The sequence below is a fragment of the Sciurus carolinensis genome, chromosome 4, assembly GCF_902686445.1.
Source record: "Sciurus carolinensis chromosome 4, mSciCar1.2, whole genome shotgun sequence".
Lineage (NCBI taxonomy): Eukaryota > Metazoa > Chordata > Mammalia > Rodentia > Sciuridae > Sciurus > Sciurus carolinensis.
Window position 1 is genome coordinate 21,296,706 of NC_062216.1, and position 20,535 is coordinate 21,317,240.

The 20,535-nt window shown below is 34.6% G+C and overlaps 1 protein-coding gene across 2 annotated transcripts in view; it reads left to right on the top strand.

Annotated features, from left to right (window-relative positions):
• Tll1 (tolloid like 1) overlaps positions 1-20,535 on the top strand; it is a 205,719-nt gene that overhangs the window by 77,278 nt on the left and 107,906 nt on the right. The gene's annotated exons all lie outside the window — the stretch shown is intronic.

The following is a 20,535-nucleotide window of genomic DNA, read 5'->3' on the forward strand; positions in this document are numbered from 1 at the left end:
TTTGGAGGAAAAACTTACTCTGTGTATATGAAATGCCAACAGGAAATTATTTTCTCTTTTAACTGGCGTAACATTATCTCTAAAATATATACATCAGAAATTTGCCAGATCTACTTTCCTAGGGAGTTTGCTTAGTGGTTGTCAATCATGCAAAAATAGTTGACTTTTGAGCCTTCACTGTTGCCTTTGAGAAAATTTCCATTATGCTTTCCTTGTGAGTCAAGGCAGTCTTGTCAGACCTTCACATGACATCATTCTTCTTCCCTAAATCCAATATCAATAAAAGCTGAAAGTTTAAACAGAATATGGAAACACGTAAGGAGCAAGTGCTCTGGGTGATTGTTGAGTTTTGAGCTATCTTTCCAAAATCCCATAAATCTTAAGATAACTGGTCTTTCAGCTCAGTTATATATTTCTTGAGCCTCTAAGTGTGGTGTTTAGAGAAAAGGGAACACATTTCTCATTACTACACTTAATAATATATACTACTAGAATGAAAAAGAAGGTAAACTGCTTTTAAATTATTTTTTTAAAATATGTATAGCAATAATTCATTCTAGATAGAAGGGTTTTGAAATAACCGTTCCTTAGAATGGCTAAATGTCTATTATTTTGGTTTTAAGGCAAATTTGTCAAATATGTAGCACACCAAGTGTTATGGTTTGGATGTGAGGTGTTCCCAAAAACTCATGTGTGAGACGATGCAGGAAGGTTCAGAGAAGAAATGATTGAGTTATAAAAATCTTAACCCAATCAGTGAATTCATTCCCTGTCGGGATTAATTGAAGTGGTAGGGTGTGACTGGAGGAGGTGAGAATTGGGGTGTGGCGATGGGGTATATATTTTGTATCTGGAAAGGGGAGTCTCTGCTTCCTGATCACCGTGATATGAGCTGCTTCCCTCTGCCACCTTCACCAGCCATGATGTTCAGCCTCACCTCAAGCCCTGAGGAATAGAGCTGGCCTTCTCTGGATTAAGACCTTTGAAACTGTGAGCCCCCAAATAAACCTTTCCTCCTCTATAATGGTGCCAGCCTGGTCTTTTAGTTGTAGCAGCAAAAAAGCTGACTAAAACATCATGCCTCAACTTGTACCCTGATCCATGGTATTTTTCCTTTTCACATTTTCTAACCCAGAATATATATTGAAGATCTATTTATTTTTAGATACTCTGGCATTGAGGGATTTAAGGTGCTATTGCACAATAGGGTGACTATAGATTACAATAGTACACTGTACATTTCAAAAGGCTAGAAGAAAGGATTTTAAAAGTACTCACCATTGAGAAATGATAATAAATGAGAAGACAGAGATGCTTACTCCAATTTAAACATTATACAATGTATACATATACTGAAATATCACATTACTTGGTTAATATGAACCATTTTTGCTCTTATGTATTAGTTAAAATAAGTTTAATTTATTAAAAAAAGGAATCAAGGTGAGAAATACACACTTCCTGTTGTGATTAGTATTTTCAAAATAAGATTGAGGAATCAGATAACTGAAAACATAATTATGAAATCTTGGGGATTGGCCTGTTATTGACGAAAGTATCATCCGGACATGGAGCAGAGGAGATGCCTAGTTAGGTGGACTGGGAAAGAGGGTTTTCTGGGAAGCTCTCTATAGGTAGTGCCTGAGAAGATCCTGTCTTTTTGTCTTTTACATAGTACTCTCCAGTAGTTACTATCAGATATTTTAGTGTTAATTCAAGTAAATATATTCATTTTCTTAAATATGTAAGTTTGCAAGAATTTTCCTTGCAGTGTACTAAAAGACTTTAACATTGTAAAAGACAATAGTCTTTATGTGATTCCTTTTGACAATCTACTGTAAGTCTCTCCCCAGAAAAAACATGTGATCCCACTATTTACAAACTTATGCATATTTTTGGCATTCAGTTTTTCAAACACCATAAACTTGAAACCTCCTTGAAACTGGTCCCTGGACCCCAGCTTCAGGATTGAAAGGCTAATAATCACTGGGGAATCAGGAAGTGGTTGCAATAGACATCTTTTAAAGCTAAGTATAGGAAGTCACAAGCTTAGATAGCTTTTTTCCTCACCATACATTATTCTATAAAGTGTATACTACAACAGAAGCACTCTATCTCTCTTGATCTTTGACTCTTGAAATTTTTGTAGTACATTGAAGGCAAATGACCTTTACGAGAGAGAGAGAGGGAAAAAAAGCCTGTGATTTTCCATGCAGTTTGAAAATTGTTCTTCCTGACATTTAATTTTGGCCTATTGGTTAGTTCTAACCCGTCCTTTTGACCATAGGAATCCAAGAAGAATTCCAGATAGTAAATACTCTAATTGCACTTGAACATTTCCCTAGTATTGTACCATGTAACCAGTTTCCCATATTGCTTTTAGTTCTGATCTCACTAACCTCAAATCACTGTATTAAAAAGGGCCAAATAAATGATAATTCATACTTTCAAAACTTTTTCTCTGTAATTTTATTGATATAAAATAAATAGAAAATACCAGATATAAAGGAAAAAATTCCAAAGTGGAATGAGTATTTCATATATCTCTTTGCACTTAAATATCAACTCTATATTAGATTATAATGTAAATTCTAAATGCCCTATAATATAAATTGCCATGTTCCTGCATGCTGTTTTAGTGCATAAGTAAAATATTGGAGCATATGCAAATAGAACACTTAGGTTTAATTAGAGATGAATTAAGGAAACCTTCAAATGTGTGCAACATAAAGAAGAGAATAGACATTGTAAAAAATGTGATAGGTGAAAAATTCTAAAATGTGTATTTTTTTCTGTTGATAATATCAAAGTTTAAAGATGTGTATGGTCTACAGTGCAACAAGTCTGCCCATTAGTGAATTGACTTTATCACAGCATTTGGTTTTCTTCTGAAGCAATTTATGATGTATTCAGAACTGCCAAGCTATTCCAAAGCAATTAATTTAGAAAAAGTAATGATAAATAAAATGGGTTTATGTACTCTAGAGTTGTTTTGTCTTCCTTAATCATCTGGCCTTCTGCCTTTTTCTCACTCCCAGAAGTCATGTTTTTGCTTCTGTGAAGCGACTTATCCTTGGATTGCTGATCTGTGTTTGATAAAATCCATCCGGACATGAATCTTATTGCATGTGAAAAGTCATTACGAGAAAATAAAAATCTAAAACATATTTGAGTTTTATGTTACTGGTATTCCGTTTGTTATGTAAAATATGTCAGTACTACTCACAAACCTACCCTTGGTTGAGGGCTTCAGTTTTCATGTCATCCAACTGACTCGGAGAAGAGAGGAAGTTTATTCCTGCAGGAAAAAAAAAAAAAAAAAAAAAAAAGAAAGAAAGAAAATCGTGCTAATAAAGATGATGACAAGGATAATTATTTGTTGTGATTGGGAGTTTGTTAAAAATGTAAAGAATCTGAGGGTCCTCTCCAGACCCTATATCAGTTTTCATTTTAAACAGATTTGTTGTGATTCTTATGCAAAGAAAGTTAGAGAAGAATAGTTATATTGTCTCTGGTTGCTTCAGCACTTCAGCATTAAGAATGGAAGAGACAGACTGAGAGTCTCTGCTAGTCAGTGCCCACAACTATTTCCACAATGATACAAAGGATAGAGGTTTTAAATAACTAGCAAACTAGGATTTACCTTAAAACAGTGAAACAAGAAATAAATAAGTTTTAATGAAAGTCAACAAGCCTTACATTACAATTGGCATAATATTTAATTTAGATAGGTTATCTGTTTCTTTGGATGTCTGGCTTTAGGAACATTGAAGTTTAGTCTTTTCTGCTGCATGTATATGAGGTGGAACTTAATTTTGAATTCTGGATTCAATTTTAGGCAAGGAGACCAACCCCTCAGTGTAATAAACCGTTCTACAGACTCTTCATGACTTTGTTTCTATGACAGAAAAAGATAATAAAACACCTCTTTATATCAGTTATAATCTGTCATTCCACTGGCAATAGGTCAGACCATTGGCAATAGGGCAGAAGAGAGTGGTTAATTTTAAGAGAGAATTCATATTTTAAGAAACCTTTTTTTCCAGCTAGTGAACCAAATTCTGTTTTCTTCCTTTCTAGATTCACACATAAATCTAACCCCTTATCTCATGTCATATTTGTATAAGGGAACTAAGCCGGGTAATTAATCCAATTAATTTATCATTTTACATGATAAACCCTTGATCAAAGCCTAAAATGTTTCATAACTTTGAGGATTAAAGTTTAAATTTCAGGAGTTAGTTACTTTTATTAATTCATTCTTTACAGTGCTAAAAATTCATAAATATTAGGCATTGAATACAGTAAGAGATTAATTTGAAAAACATGGACTTTGTCTTTCTAAATTTCAATTTATTTTCCTCCTTTCCTCCTTTGGTTTTACAGAGAAAAGTTTAAAGTTTAAAAAGAAAATTTGTGAACCAGTGTTAAAAAACAAAACAAAACAATTATCCCAGAATTTCTAGGCTTTGTTAAAGTTTTACTGTGTTATGTTAACTTTTTCCACACTTTCTTATCGATGCAGGATTCCTTTTCACATATTCCCACATGCACACGATAGAACAGTATATTTAACCAATATTATTCAACACTATTTCCATTTTTCCTCTGCTCCTCCTTCCCCCGGTCCCTTTCCTCTTCTCTTGTGACCTCCCTTTGATTCATAAGATTCCAACACACACACACACACACACACACACACACACACACATCTTTCTTTTCCTTTTTTCTCATTAGTTCCAACATATAAGAGAAAACATATAACTCTTGACTTTTTGAATTTTGTTAATTTTGCTTAACATAATGTTCTCAAGTTTCATCCATTTTCCTGCAAATTACATACTTTCATTCTTCTTTAGAACTGAATTAAACTCCACTGTGCATATATACCACAGTTTATTTATTTATTCATCCACTGACAGACATCTAGGCTGGTTTCACAGTTTGGCTATTGTGAAATGTGCTGCTGTAAACACAGGTATGCATGTATCCCTGTAGTTTGCTGAAATTAAATCTTCAGGATAAATACCAAGGAGTGGTATAACTGTGTCCTATAGTGGTTCCATTCCTAGATTTTTGAAGAACCTCCATACTGATTTCCATAGCGTTGTATTAATTCACAATGTAAAAAGTGTTTCTTTTTTCCACATCCTCTCAAGCATTTATTATTTGTATTATTGACGACTTTCATTCTGACTGATGTGAGATGAAATCTTAATGTAGTTTTGATTTGCATTTCCCTAATTGCTAATGATTTTGTATATTTTTTTCATGTATTTGTTGATCATTTGTATTTCTTCTTTTGAGAAGTGTCTGTTAAGTTAATTTGCCTATTTATTAATTGAACTATTTGGTTTTCGGTGTTGTTTTTTTGAGTTCCTTGTATATTTTGGAAATTAATTCTTTATCAGAAGAGTAACTACCACAGACTTTTCTCCCATTCTGTGGGTTCTTCCTTCACATTGTCAATTGTTTCCTTTGATGTGCAGAAACTTTTGAATTTGGTGCCATCCCATTTATTATATTAGCACTTAGCATGATTTCCTGATCTTTAGGGATCCTATTGAGAAAATCATTTTCTCTGCCTGTATGTTGGATTGTTGATCCTGTGTTTTGTACTAGGAGCTGCTTAGTTTCTGGTCTAATTCCTAATTCTTTGATTCATTTTGAGTTGGTTTTTGTGTGGGGTGAGAGTTGAGGATCTAGTCTCATTCTTCTACATATGGATAACCAATTTTCCCAGCATCTTTTGTTAAAAAGGTTATGTTTTCTCCAGTATATGTTTTTGGCGCTTTGTCAAGGATGAGATGGCAGTAGATGTGTGAGTTTGTCTCTGTCGTGTATTCTGTATGGTTGGTCTATGGGTCTATATTTTTGCTGGTACCATGTAGTTTTTGTTATTATAGCTAGCTCTGGAGTATAATTTGAAGTCAAGGATTATGAAGCCTTTAGCATTGCTTTTTTGTTTAAAATTACTTTGGCTATTCTGGGTCTATTGTTCTTCCAAATGAATTTTAGGACTGTTTTTTCCTAGTTCAGTGAAGATTGCATCGAATATGTGCATTGCTTTTGGTGGTATGGCCATTTTAGCATATTAATACTTCCTGTATGAATATGGGAGTCTTTGCCATCTTGTGTCTTCTCCAATTTCTTTCATCAATGTTTTCATTTTAGAAGTCTTTCAACTGCTTGGTTAGATTTATTCCAAGGTATTTTATTTTATTTTCAAAGTTATTGTGAAAGGAATTTTTTTTTTTTTTTATCGATTTCTTTCTCAGCGGATTTGTTTTTGGCAAAACAAAATTCTATTGAATTTTCTATGTTGATTTTGCAAACTCCAACTTTGCTGAATGTGTTTATTAGCTCTAGCAGTCTTCTGAAGTTTTTTTTGATATTTCAAGTATAGGATCCTATCATCTTCAAACAGTAATAATTTGACTTCTTCCTTTCCTATTTTTATCTCATTTATTTCCTTCTATTGAGAATGAACATCATTCTTTTGTTCCAGATTTTAGGAAATGTTTTCAGCATTTCTACATTCACAATGATGTTGGTTTTGTGTTTATCATATATAACCTTTACAATGTAGAGAGAAGTTGCTTCCATCGTTTATTCAATATTTTTAACATGAATGAAGGCTACATTTTGTCAAAGGTCTTCTTTGCACCTATTGAGATGAATATGTGATTTTTGTTGTTCATAGTACTTATGTGGTGATTTACATTTATTGATTTGCATATGTTGTACCATCCATGCATCCTGGGATAAAACCAACTTGATCATGGAGTATAATCTTCCTATTATGTTATTGAATATGATATGATTTCATTAAGAATTTTTGTTCATAAGGACTATTGGCATGTAATTTTTCTTTCCTTGATGTGTCCTTATTTGGTTTGGGTATGAGGATGATACTGGACTCACAGAATAAATTTGGGAGTGTTTGATTCCATTCTATTTCATGGGATAATTTGAGGAGCATTGGTATTATTTCTCTTTAAAGATCTGATAGAATTTGACTAAGAATCCATCTAGTCCTGGGCTTTTCTTTGTTGGAAGACTTTTATTATTGCTTATATCTCATTGCTAGTTATTATTGATCTGTTCAGTTTTTATAATTCCTCTTGATTCAATTTTGGCAGGTCATATATTATATCTACAAATGTATCCATTTTTTCTAGATTTTTCCAATATACTAGTGTATAGATATTCTAAATAATCCCAAATAATCCTCTAGATTCCTGTGATATCTATGGTGATTTCTTCTTTTCATCTCTAATTTTATAATTTGGGTCTTCTCTTTTTTTTCTTTTAGTTTGGCTAAGGGTTTATCATTATTGCTTATCTTTGCCAAGAATCAACTTTTTGTTTCATTGATCCTTTGTATTGTTTTTTTATTCTCAATTTCATTGATTTTTGGCTCTGATCTTTATTATTTCCTTCCTCCTACTGGTTTTGGAATTGATTTGTTCCTGTTTTTCAAGGGATGTGAGATGCCTCATTAGATTTTTTATCTGGGATCTTCCTGATTTTCTTAAGTAGGCACTTGTATCAACTTTCCTCTTAGAATCATCTTCATAGTGTCTTAGTGGTTCTGGTATGTTGTATCACTATTCTCATTTGATTCTAACGATTTTTATATTTTCTCCCCTGATTTCTCCTATCACCCATTGTTCATTTGAAAGTGTGTTATTCAAATTCCATGAGTTTATATGGTTTCTATAGTGTTTTTGGGTGTTGATTTATAAATTAATTCCATTATGATCCCATAAAATACAAGGAATTATATGAACTTTTTATAAAAATTATTAATACTTGCTTTGTGACATAAAATATGGTCTATTTCGGAGAAGGTTCTAGAGTAGTTTAGCAGAAAGTGCGTTCTGCTGTTGTTGAATGAAATATTATGTAGATGTTTGTTAATTTCATTTGATTTAAAATACTTTTTACACCTAAAGAGTTTTTTCTGAGTTTATTTCTAGAAGACTCTCTATTGGTGAAAGAGGTGACCCAATATTATTGTATTGGGGTCTATCTGAGCATTTAAGTAGTATCTGTTTTATGTAATTAGACATACCATAAATATTTAGTATTGTTATATCTTCTTGTTGGATTGTTCCCCTTACCAATACTAAGTGACCTTTGTCTTTTCTGTTTAATTTAAACCTGAAGTTTTCTTTATCAGATATGAGATTAGCTACTCCTTGTGTTCAGATTTCATTCACATGCTATGTCAAATTTTATCCTTTCACTTTCAGTTGTCTTTTTTTGTAAGGTGAGTTCTTGCAAACAATATATAGTTGGTTCCTGTTTTTTTTTTAATACATTCTCCTAGCCTATGTCTTTTAATTGAAAAGTTGAGACTATTTATCTTCAATGTTATTATAGAGAGATGTTTATTAATTCATGACATATTGAATTATTTCTAAGGTTCAATTTTTTCCTGTTTTTCATTTGCTTAGCTACTTTTCCAATAAGATTTGTCCATCTGTGTGCTCTGGGTTTGGTTTTTTTATTTCTTCTGTGAAGTATTTCATTAAGTATTTTCTGTAGTACTGGCTTAGTAGTCTCAAATTATTTTCTGCTTATCTTAGAACATTTTTATTTCTTCTTCAATTCTGAAGAATAGCTTTGATGGGTATAGAAATTTCTGTTGACAGTTATTTTCTTTTAGCACCAAGACCTCCTGGATTTTAGAGTTTGTGCCAAGGAATCAGGATTAATTCTAACTGGATTTGCCTCTAAATGTGAACTACATTTTTTTTTCCTTGCAGGCTTATGTTAGCTTTTTTTTTTTTTTGCTACTGTGAACAAAAGACTTGACAAGAACAACATACAGGGGGAAAAGTTTATTTGGGGGTTCACAGTTTCAGAAGTCTTTGGTCCAGAGAGGGCTGACTGCATTCCTTTGGGCCTGAAGGGAGGTAGAACAGCATGGTGGAAGTGTAGACAGAGAAAAGCAGCTGGGCACATGGAATCAGGAAGCAGAGAGATAGTGTTACTCAACAAGGATATTTTATATATACCAAAATCACAACCCCAGGGACCCACCTTCTGCAGTCATACCCTACCTGCCTATAGTTACCACTCAGCCAATCCCTATCAGGGAATTAATGCACTGATTAGGTTAAGATTCTTAAAACCAATCATTTCACCTCTAAACTTTCTTATATTACCTCACACATGAGCTTTTGGGGCATCTCATATCTAAATCATAATGGTCCTTTTAAAATTCTATCCTTCTTCTGAATGATAGGCATTTTAATTATAATGTATAGAACTTCTTTTTGGATCTTGTCTATTTGGGATTATGAATGCCTTCTGTATCTGGATGTCCATCTCATTCTCAAGCTTTAGAAAGTTTTGTTGTTATTTCCTTGAAGAGGTTATCCTTACCATTAACCTGTATCATACAACACTGTTTAATTCCAATGATTCTTAAATTTGTTATCATTATGTTGTCTCAGAGTACTTGTATATTATTGTATGGTTACCTCTTATCTTTTCTTTGATACTGTCTGAATATTCAAGGGTGGACTGCTTTGTCTTTCAACTCCAACATTCTGTTTCACCAGGGTCTACTCCGTTAGAGACTTTCAACTGACCATTTTATTTGTGTGTTTCATTTCCAAGATTTCTGTTTGGTTCTTTTTCAATATCTATATCAAAACTTATTTTAGTGCTACAAATAGTTTGATTTATTTTTTTCACAAATTGATATTTTATTCTTAGAATATAAATTTAGCCAAAAATAAATACAATGAAATAACTAGAAAACTCTGTAAGTTTATAAATTAAAAAATACACATTTATAAAATTTCCATGAATCAAACAATTCATAGTTGAATTTATAAAATGAGTTTAAATGAATAATAAAGGAAATGATACATACATACAGTGTGCTGGAGCATGCACTAAAACAATAATTAGAGGCAAATATATAGCTATTGGTCTTACATTAGGAAAGAAAATTATCGACAATATGTAAGTATTTTATTTAAGAAGTAAAAATTAAATGAATCATAAAAATAAGAATAAATATAAGCCAAGTAGAAGTAAGGAGATAATAAAGAAGAGAACACAAATTTAAAAATGAAAAACAATACTATAGTAATGATCAACAGGGTAAAGAGTTTCTCAAAATTTGTAAGGTAAAGGATTTTTTTTAATCATTTTTTAAGTTTTTAAAAAAAATTGTTCTAATTAGTTATACATGACAGTTGAAGGCATTTTTACACATCATACATAAATGGAGTATAATTTCTCATTTTGGTTGTACATGATGTAGAGTTACACAGGTCATGTAATCATATATGCACATAGGGTCATAATGTCCAATTCATCTACTATCAAGTCTATCTGCATACCCACATGCCTTCCTTAACTCCTCTCTTGTCTAGTTCAGAGTACCTCTATTCCCCCCTCCGTTATTGTGAATTGGCATCTGCAAATCAGAGAAAACACTTAGCCTTTGGTTCTTTGAGACTGACTTATTTTGCTTAACATAATATTCTCCAGTTCCATCCATTTACCTGCAAACATCATAATTTCATTCTTCTTTAAGGCTGACTAATATTCCATTCTGTATTTATACCACAATTTCTTTATCCATTCATCTGTTGAAGGGCACCTGAATTGGTTCCATAGTTTAACTAATGTGAATTGAGCCACTATAAACATTAATGTGGCTTTATCACTGTAGTATGCTGATTTTAATTCCTTTGGATATAAACCTAGGAGTGGGAGGATTGGGTCAAATGGTGGTTCCATTCCAAGTTTTCTGTGGAATCTTCATACTGTTTTCCATAGTGGTTGCACCAATTTGCAGTCCCACCAGCAATGTGTGTGTGTACTATTGTCCCCACATCCTTGCCAACATTTATTGTTGCTTGTATTCTCGATTATTGCTGTTCTGAGTGGAGTGAGATGGAATCTCAGTGTAGTTTTGATTTGCATTTCCCTAATTGCTAGAGATGCTGAACATTTTTTCATATATTTGCTGATTGATTATATTTCTTCTTCTGTAAAGTGTCTGTTCAGTTCCTTAGCCCATTTATTGATTGGGTTATTTGGGGAATTTTTTGTTTTAAGTTTTTTGAGTTCTTTGTATATCCCAGAGATTAGTGCTCTATCTGAAGTGTGTGTGGTAAAGATTTTCTCCCATTCTGTAGGCTCTCTCTTCATGTTATTGATGGTTTCCTTTGCTGATAAGAAGGTTTTTGTTTGAATCCATCATATTTATTGATTTTTGATTTTTACTTCTTGTACCTTAGGAGTTTTGGTAAGGAAGTCATATCCTAGGCCAACATGATGAAGATCTGGGCCCACTTTTCCTTCTATCAGGTACAGGGCCTCTGTTCTAGTGCCTAAGTCTTTGATCCACTTTGAGTTCAGTTTTATGCAGGGTGAGAGATAAGGATTTAATTTCATTTTGCTGCATATGGATTTTCAGTTTTCCTAGCACCATTTGTTGAAGAGGCTATCTTATCTCCAATTTATGTTTTTGGCACCTTTGTCTAGTATGAGATAACTGTATTTATGTGAATCTGTCTCTGTTTCCTTTATTCTGTACCATTGGTCTACATGTCTGTTTTGGTGCCAATACCATGTCACTTCTGTTACTGTAGCTCTGCAGTATAGTTTAAGGTCTGGTAATGTGAGGCCTCCTGCTTCACTCTTTTTGCTAAAGACTGCTTTGGCTATTCTTGGTCTCTTATTTTTCCAAATGAATTTCATGATTTATTTTGCTGGTTCTTTGAAGATGTCATTGAGATTTTAATAGGAATTACAGTAAATCTGTATAGCACTTTTGGAAGTGATCATTTTGACAATGCCAGTTCCACCTATCCAAGAGCATGGGGCATCCTTCCATCTTCTAAGGTCTTCTTCTATTTCTTTCTTTAGTGTTCTGTAGTTTTCATTGTAGAGGTCTTTCACCTCTTATGTTAGATTGATTCCCAATTATTTTATTTGTTTTTTTAGGCTATTGTGAATGGGGTAGATTTCCTAATTTCTCTTTCAATAGATTCATCACTGAAATATGGGTATTTGATTTATGGGTACTAATTTTATATCCTGCTACTCTGCTGAATTCATTTATTAGTTCTAGAAATTTTCTGTTTTCTGGTGGTATTTTTGGATCTGTTAGGTATGAAATCATGTCATTGGCAATTAGGGATAGTTTGAGTTCTTCTTTTCCTATTTGTATTCCTTTAATTTCTTTAGTCTATCTAATTGCTCTAGCTAGAATTTCAAAATGATGTTGAATAAAAGTAGTGAAAGAAGGTATCCTCGTTCCTGTTTTTAGGGTGAATGCTTTCAATTTTTCTCCATTTAGAATGATGTTGACCTTGGTATTAGCATAGATAGCTTTTACAATGTTGAGGTATGTTCCTACTATCCCTAGCTTTTCTCATGTTTAGAACATTAATTAATGCAGTTTTTTGTCAGACTTTTTTCTGAATCTATTGAGATAATAATGTGATTACTATCTTTAAGTCTATTGATGTGGTGAATTTTGTTTATTGATTTCCTTATGTTGAACCAATATTGCATCCCTGGAATGAACCACAATTGATCATGCTGCATAATCTTTTTAACATGTTTTTGTATGCAGTTTGACAGAATTTTATTGAGAATTTTTGCATCTGTGTTAATCACAGATATTGGTCTTTCTTTGATGTGTCTTTGCTTTTGCTATCAGGGTGATACTAGATTCATTGATTGAACTTGGAAGGGTTCCTTCCTTTTCTATTTCTATAATAGAAAAGTATTGGTGTTAATATAATAGAGAAATATTGGTGTTTATTTTGCTTGAAGGTCTTGTAGAACTTGGCTGAGAATCTGTCTGGTCCTGGATTTTTCTTAATTTTTAGGTTTTTGATGGTGTTTTCTATTTCATTGCTTGAGAATGATCTGTTTAAATTGTGTATGTCCTTCTGATTAAGTTTCGCTAGGTCATAGATCTCTAGAAATTTTTCAGTGTCCTCAAGATTTTTTATTATATTGGAGTATAAATTTTCAAAATAGTTTCTTATTATCTTCTGTATTTCAGTAGTGTTCGTTATGATATTTCTTTTTTCACCATGAGTTTTAGTAATTTTAGTTTTCTCTCTCTTAGTGAGGCTAAAGGTTTATCAATTTTATTTTTTTAAAGAACCAACTTTTTGTTTTACCAATTTTTTTGAATTGTTTCTTTTGTTTCAATTTCATTGATTTCAGCTCTGATTTTAATGACTTCCTGTCTTCCACTGCTTTTGGTGTTGATGTGTTCTTCTTTTTCTAGGGCTTTGGATGCAATGTTAGGTCATTTTTTCATTGACTTTCTATTATTTTAATGAATGAGCTGAATATAATTAGCTTTCCTCTTAGCACTGCCTGCATTGTATCCCAGAGATTTTTTTTTTTTTTTCAGTGCTGGGGGAATTGAACCCAGGGCCCTGTGCTTGCCTTGCCAACTGAGCTGTATCCCCAGCCCATCCCAGAGATTTTGATATGTAGTGTCACTATTCTTATTTACTTCTAAGTATTTTTTAATTTCATCCCCAATTTCTTCTCTTTTGCTATCCATTTGCCATTCAATAGCATAATATTTAGTCTCCGGGTGTTACAGTACCTTCTACTTTTGATATTATCATTGATTTCTAATTTCATTCCATTTTCATCTGATAGAATGCAGGGTATTATCTCTACTTTTTTTTTGTATTTGCTAAGAGTTATTTTGTGGCATAAGATACGGTCTATTTTAGAGAAGGGTTCATATGCTGCTGAGAAGAAAGTATATTTGCTTCTTGATGGGTGAAATACTCAATATATGTCTGTTAAGTCTAAACTATTGATTGTATTATAGTTCCTTTGTTTAGTTTTTGTTTGGAGTATCTATTTAGTAGTGTTAAAGTTACCCAGTATTATTGTGTTGTGGTCTATTTGATTCTTGAAATTGAGATGGGTTTGTTTGATGTACATAGATTTTTCCATTGTTTAGGGCATATATATTTATAATTGTTATGTCTTGTTGATGTATGATTCCCTTAAGAAGTATGAAATGTCCTTCTTTGTCCCTTCTGCTTGACTTTAGCTTGACATCCACTTTATCTGAGGATAGAAACCCCTGCTTGTTTACACACTTCATGTGAGTTATATATTTTTTCCTGTCCTTTCGCCTTCAGAATGTGGATGTCTTTGCCTATGAGTGAGTCTCTTGGAGATAGCATATGGTTGGGTCTGGTTTTTTAATCTAATTCATGTGTCTGTCTTTTGATTGATGAGTTTACACCATTAATGTTCAAGGTTATTTTTGATATATGATTCGCATTCCTGATCATTTTGGTTTATTTTCAGTTTTTAATTTGAATTAGCTTATACTTTGATTGACTCTTCCATTAGTGTAGTTCCTTCCTTTACTGGTTTTCACTTTTTAAAAAATTTCATCTTCACAGAATATTTAAATATTTTTTTAAATTTTACAGAATGCATTTTGATTCATTGTACACAAATGGGGCACAACTTTTTATTTCTGTGGTTGTACACACTGGATAGATACACCTTTTGTGTAATCATACATGTACATAGGGTAATGATATTTGTCTCATTCCACTATCTTTCCTTCTCCTGCCCCCTCCTCCTCCCCTCTTTTTTGTTGAGAATATTCTGTAGTTCAGACTTTCCATTTGCAAATTATTTTAATTTTTGTTTATCCTGGAAGGCTTTTATTTCATCTTCAAATCTGAAACTTAATTTTGCTGGATATAGGATTCTTGGTTGGCATCCATTTTCTTTCAGAGCTGGTATATTATTCCAGGATCTCCTAGCTTTGAGGGTCTGAGTTGAGAAATCAGTTGAGATATGAATTAGCTTCCCCCTATTTGTACTCTGATATTTTTCCCTTGTAGCCTTTAAAATTTTATCCTTATTCTGTATACTAGGCATTTTCATTAGAACATGACTTGATGTGGGTCTGTTGTAATTTTGTACATTTGGGGTCCTGTAAGCCTATTGTGTCTTATTTTCCATTTCATTCTTTAGGTTTGGAAAATTTTCTGGTATTATTTCATTTAAAATATTAAGCATTCCTTTGATTTGTATCTCTGTGTACCTTCAGCTATCCTGATAATCTTAAATTTGGTGTTTTTTAAAAAAAATTTGTAGTTGTAGATGGGCCATATGCCTTTATTTTAATTATTTATTTTTTAATGCAGTGTTAAGAATTGCACCCAATTCCTCACATATGTTAGGCACTCTCCCACTGAACTACAGACCCAGTCCTTAAATTTGGTATTTCCATGTTATCCCATAATTCTTGGAAATTCTGTTTATGGTTTCTTAACATCTCTCTGTGGTCAACTCTATTTTCAAGATTATATATTTTGTCTTTATTATCTGAGGTTTTGTCTTCCAACTGATCTAGTGTATTGGCGATGCTTTCTATTGAATTGCTAATTGCTTTATTATTTCCTTCATTTCAAGGATTTATGCTTTATTTTTTCAGAATACCTGCTTCCCACTTCCTGTATTTTCTTTTTGATTTCATTTCTTGTCATCCTTTACTTTGCAGGTCACTTTAAATATGTACATTCTAAAGTCCTTCTGACAATTCATCCACTGGGTTGTCAATGGATTCTATTAATGGAGTATCTTGGTTTGCTTTGGGCAGTTTGTTTCCTTGCTTTTTCATATTGTTTGTGTGTCTACCAATATAACAATATGGATCTGAGGCAGTAGAGTTTTTACACTGAATTTAAAGTGTCCCCGAAGGTTTCTAATACCTCACTTTTGGGGGGAGATAAGTCCTAACAACAACCAATGCTGGCAACGTACAGCATTAAACCAAATACTTCCTACTATGATGTCTACAATGTTAATTATCATAATAAACAGAAATGATATGAACAGTTTTTGCCTATAATAAAAAAAAGCAAGTTTGCAAAAGGGTTTATAATTTCAAATGGTGGACAGGGAGAGAACAGAAGTGATATAGGATGTGATGGCTATGAAGGATGAGGAGAGAACACAGAAAGAAAAAATTAAAGGAATAGTGAAAGAGAAAACAATAGAGATTGGCTGTTAGCAGAAGAAAAGAGAGAATCAAGGCAAACAGGTGGTATAAAAATATATATACAAAATTTTTAAAGTAAAAATAAAAGAGTACATAATGAAACTAAAATATACGAATCAACTATTCTAGTTCATAAAAAACTAATCAAAAATGCCAGAAATGAGAAAAAATATGACACTGTATAAATGCCCATGTACCATCAAGGTCACAATTGAACAGAGAAAAAGAATTTTAAAAATCTTGATGAAAAGTTAAAGAATTCTTACCATTGGAGTGCAAAAGATTCTCAGCTTCTCTTCTCAGCAGTTTTAGGTGGGATCTTCTGGAGCGTGATGTTCCACCCTCTGGATTGCTGGAGTGAGTAAGGTAATCTCGTAGGCAGACTGCAGCAGGCTTTAGGCTTACGTGGGTTCCAGGCTCTTTGCTGAATGCTGGTTGGCTTGGAAATTTTAAATCAGTGCACCTGCAGTGCCCAGTATTTGCTGGTCCATGCTGGAAGACTTTACCCCAGGGATGTCCCCTGGGTTTCACTCTTGTGATGGGGAGCCAATTATTGGTCCCTTATGTCACTGTGTACCCCTCATTTCCTGGTCTTGGGTTCAGCCTTCGAACAATCTCTCCTGCCCCCACTCTTCCAAGTTCCAGGCCAGATGCTTCTTTCCAAGCTGGTCCTGCAAACAGGTGAATTGGAGCTGGAGTGGTAAAACCTGGTGGGTTTCCGGGACCAGTTGTCCCCTGTGTAAACCTCTCTCCACGTTTGATTTTTCTCCTGGTCACTTAGACACTCTCTATGTCATGCGGTATGTCTTTACTGGGCCTGTATTTCCAACCAAACACAGGGTTGCCAGGAATCAGCTTCCTTGGCTGCTGGTCCCTGCCTGGAGACTGCAGAATGGTTTCTTCCTTTATCCTCCACAAGCTGCCTGGAGAGATGGTGGTTTCTTTCGCTGCACATGGATATCATGCAGCACATCTTTCAGGTTTCTTGGGGAATGTCCTTGGTCACTGAATGCTCTATACCCAGGTGCATCTTCAGTCTTCCCCAAAATGTGGGTTCCTTTAATTCCCTTCTCCCTCTGCTATGCTCACAGAAGGACTGCTTTAGCTGTTTCCAGCTTTCCTGCAGCAGCAGTTGTTCCACTGGGGACTTTTTTCTTATTTTATTATATCCAACCTCCTGTGTCCCTGGTCTGCTTTGAATGTCCAGTTTTAAGTTCCAGCAAAGTCCCCTCACACTTTATTTTTTTGTTGTTTTTCACCCACCTTGCAGAGAAGTTGCCTATCTGCTTTCTTGGTTTTACTCCATGGAGCAGCCAGGAATGCAACCTCCTCTATTCTGCCATCTTGGATGAGTCCTGACTTATTTTTTGTCTGATTTTTTGTGATGTTTTATTCACTTTAATATCTTCGGAGTCAGTTGCTGGTGAATTATAAACTTTATGAGATCTCATGTTCTCTTATTTTTCATATTTCTTTTATTCCTGTGTTGGGTTTTCTACATCTGTTGGTATGGATTTCTCTTCCACTCTTACATGTGGTTCTTTTAAGGCACAGTCTTCTCTTTCCTAGTGATGTTGTGATATATGTTGAGACCACTAATAGGTGTGGTATCCACAGCCTGTGTGTTAATTATTTCTGTTTTTTGCTGTTAAAGTGGATATCTGAAGGACACCCTATGCATTCCTGCTTGGGACCTGGTCATTGATTTGTGGGTTTTGTCTCTTCTATACATTGTGTTAAGATATCATTGAAGTTTGATCATGGTTTATTCCTGTGTGGATCAAGGAGAGCTATTTCCTGGTGGGGTTTAGCTCAGCAGTAGAGTCTCTACCCTGTGAACTTGTAGTGTTCCTGTAGATTGCCAGCACCTCACAGAAAAGGGGACAGCTGGAGCAAATGTTATACTACATTTAAATAAACGATACCTACTATGACATCTAAAACACTAATTACCACAAAAAGAGGAATGGTGAGGTCAGCAATTGCCAATAGCTAAAACAATCCATAGCCATGATCTAAATCTGATATTGAAGTAAACAGTAGGTGTCAACTATGCCATCCACAGTACTAATAATTATAGTAACCTTAATGGTGGGGAAAGAGTTATATAAACTAAAGAGTTCTAAAGAATTGTAAAAATATAGTTCATTAAGTGAAAAGACAACATGATAGAAAACTAAAAGTGCTTTTGGTGGTCAAAATGTGATCAGAGAGAATGCAGAGGAGATGTAACAAGTAACAACTTTAAAGAAGCAGGAAAAAACACACACACGAAAAAATCAAAGTAAAGGAACGAGAAAGAAAATTTGGCGGTAAATGGGAGAAGAAAGGCAAGAAAAAGAAACAAGTAAGTAAAAACAAATAAAATCCAAACAAACAAAAATGCTAACCGTCAAGACATAGGAAAAAACTATCATAAAAAGTGCTAAAATGAGAGAAAAAGCAGCAATACATATATGCATATGTTTTCGTCAGTTTTTTTGCTGCTGTGACTAAATGATCTGACCAGCACAAATAGAGGTGGAAAGGTTTATTTGAGGGCTCATGGTTTCAGAGGTCTTAGTCCATAGCAGGCAGCTCCATTCCTTGGGACTCAAGGTGAGGCAGAACATCATGGCGGAAGAGCATGGCAGAGGGAAGCAACTCATATCATCAGGAGGTGGACAGAGAGAGTCTCTACTCTCCAGATACAAAATATGTACCCCAAAGCCACACCCAAATATATACCCAGCCACACCCTACCACTTCAATTAATCCCATCAGGGATTAATTCACTGATTGGGTTAAGACTCTTACAACCCAATCATTTCTCCTCTGAACCTTTGTGTGTTGTCTCACATGTGAGCTTTTGGGAGACATCTCACATCCAAGCTATAACAGCATATATATATCCACAAACCAATCAGCAGCACAGCAAGAAGAGAGAAGGGGGTGGGAATAGAAGAAAGAAAACAGAAAGAAAAAGATAGTTCATAAGAAAATGAAAGAATTGTCTCCACTAAGGTAGTCAAATCTGTTGATGGGAATGGGTGGTCACTACCTCTGAGCAACTATTCTTTCCATTTTTTTCTTAAGTATGTTCCACAAGAGAGGGTTGGGGAGGGAGAGAACACCAAGGTCTGGGTGTTGTTAACCCCTTCCTCTTTTTTGTTGCTCATCAAGCTGCCAGTTGGAGTGACAGTACTCCTGGTGCTTGATTCCTGAAGCTGTTTGAAAGAGTTCTCAGCTTCCCTTTTTGCTACAGGTAGTATGGAATGGGAAGTATTGTCATTTGGAGTTTTGTACAGACCAGATGCAGGCACTCCCAGGGTGGGACTTCTGGAGAGTTCTAAGTGGGATGTTCTTTTGGCTGGGGATTATCTCTAATTAGTCCTTAGGCCTTTGTTGGTGGAATTTACTCTGGAGAGATAAGATCAACACATCCCTAGGACTGGAAAGATGCAAATCTCTGTTGGGAGTCTAGATCTCAGAAGTCTCCCAAGAACTTACTCACAAGGCAGGAAATCAACTCTCCAAAGGTCTCATACTTCATTGCCTAAGAATACGGCCTGCACAAGCTTAGATCCTGAGTGTATTCATGCTCACCTGTTCAGTTTCCCAAGTGTCTTCAGCTGGTCACATGAGCTGTGAGACTCAAAGTGAAAGCAAGTTGCATTTCCTCTGACTTGAATCTTTCTGGGTACAATCTTCTTTGTACCTGTTTCACTCACATTCTGCAAGGTACACCCTGGTCCACAGGTAGGTGCTTTCCTGGACAGTATGGCAGTTTGCTACAATCTCCTGAACTCCCACAGCAGCAAGTAGAGATGTGGTCTCTTCACCTTGAAGATGGAGCTCCCTGTCTCACCTCTCTGCTGCCTAGTTGAGACACAGAGCACTTTTCACACACCAGTTCACTATGCAGTCTCTCCCTCAGCCACACTGAGGCTGCTTTTGTGTTCTACAGGTTTCTCCATGACAAATTTGTCTTTTGTGTTTCTCTCTGTATCATTTCTCCCTTCTGGGAGAACCAGTACTTCTTCCACTGCTGCTGCCATGACCAGCTTGGCTCCAGGGTATCCTTTCGTGTTCTTTGTTCAATGCACCTGGATTTCTGTGTCACCAAGAGACTCTGACTATCTAATATTAAGTTTTTAGTGAATTTCCCCTTTCGCCCACCTCTCTGAGAAGCAATATTCCTGGTGCTTGATTCCCGAGTCACAGAGCAACTAGAAATGTAGCCTTCCTTAAGTCTGCCATTTTCCATCTCCTTACAATGTCACGTTCAATTTATATTTTCTCTCAAGTTTGCCGTGTTCCCTAAAGTTATTGTATTATGATATCTGGCAGTACTAAGGGATCAAGTGGGTTAGTTTGAACTTACATAAACAAGGAGGCTACCTCATTGTTATGTTAGTGTATATTTCTGACCTTGAAAGAGAAATTTGCATTTTTGTTGTAAACAACTATCCATTATCTTACCATGCTCTAGAGCTTTGTTT